This window comes from Eubalaena glacialis, chromosome X (genome assembly GCF_028564815.1).
Source record: "Eubalaena glacialis isolate mEubGla1 chromosome X, mEubGla1.1.hap2.+ XY, whole genome shotgun sequence".
NCBI lineage: Eukaryota > Metazoa > Chordata > Mammalia > Artiodactyla > Balaenidae > Eubalaena > Eubalaena glacialis.
In genome coordinates, this window is record NC_083736.1 from 135204626 (window position 1) to 135206060 (window position 1435).

General features: G+C 40.9%; 1 non-coding gene across 1 annotated transcript; it reads right to left on the reverse strand.

Annotated features, from left to right (window-relative positions):
- Positions 1–387: 387 nt before the first annotated feature.
- LOC133082769 (U6 spliceosomal RNA) lies at positions 388–493 on the reverse strand. Its single transcript, XR_009698998.1, has one exon. It is a non-coding gene; the product is annotated as a U6 spliceosomal RNA (small nuclear RNA).
- Between the last annotated feature and the right edge of the window lie 942 nt (positions 494–1435).

The window sequence follows — 1435 nt, forward strand, 5'->3', positions numbered from 1 at the left end:
TTGCATGGGACTTAGATGTCTCTCATGCCAAGTTGCTCATCTTTTAAAAACATCTCAATAGATACACAAGTTGTCCTTATGCACCCTTGAAATTCCATACTGGGACTATTTCCTTAGTATAGGAATTCCAATGTGGTGATACACCTGATGAACAGCTTTTACCTTGTTTCTGGCTTCGAAGTTATTTAGACGTCAGAGATTAAGGTCATATTAATTTATGGTTCATACTGTTTGCAAAAAGGAGAACATTATCTTACATAGATAATTCTGAAAGAGAGACATATGTAATGCACAGTCATTGCAATTGCTCTTTTTTATGTTGGAAGAAAGTCTTTCCTGTTTTCTTTTTTTAAAATTTCAGCTTTATTGAAGCATAATGAACATGTAAAAAATATGGAACGCTTCACAAATTTGTGCATCATCCTTGCAAAGTGCCATGCTAATCTTCTCTGTATCATTCCAATTTTAGAGTATGTGCAGCTGAAGCAAGCACTCCTTGTAATAGTTCTTTAAAAGAGAAGTTTAAGTGAGAGTCCTTTATCCATAGTGCAGGCTACGCTGGGCACTTTTTTGGGAGCACCTGGGACTGAAACCAGTAAACTAGTTAAAAGTGACCTATGTAGTTACCACATTCATCTTTCCCTGGACCCTTTATAAACTTTGGGGGGCTCCCAGACTGGTATTTTTATCCCAGAGCTCATTAAATATTTATTGTTAGGTTTTCAGATTTTCCTTTCTGTCATTCCTAAGTTAAAATGTCTTTGGCCATCGAAGGTGCTTGAGGCTGGGAGATAAATCAAAACAAAGACATGTTCCCAGTGATCCTAAACCTATGAAAAGCTCTGAGATGTCTTGTAATCAAGAAATCTGCTTCACTATATTTAACTCAGCATTTTCCAAACGTACCCAACCAAGGAACACTTCACTTTTACTTTTGCTGCACACCTTTTAACACCGTTTGGTGCTAGTGCTCTGTGGGAGCAATGGCCTCTAGGAAAGCCTGGGTTACTTGTACTAGGCTACTTCATATATGTGAGCAATGGCATCTGGCCTTGGTATTCTGGAAATCCCCAGGAATCAGATTTGCCAGCCCTTTCTGAGCAAGAAGAATGCCAGCAGTTAATCGCAACTCTTAGGAAAACAGACCATGAATGTTTGCATTGATTTAGGCTCTGGCAGGTTTGGAGGTAGCAAAAACTGCTGGGCTAGCTCCAGTCGGTTCAGAAACTGTCTTTCTAGGCTTAGCACTTTCTCTGCTGCTGAGACGAGGACAGAAAACAACCCAACCCCCCAAACCGAGAATGAGATTTGTTGACATGGTCCCCTCTGCTCTTAGATGCTGCTGCTCAGGGATGCGATTCGCCAGAGATCTCTCCCCTCCCCCTCTCCACTTAGTGGTTTTGAGAGGACAGACTTTGGTAACTGAGTCCATGTC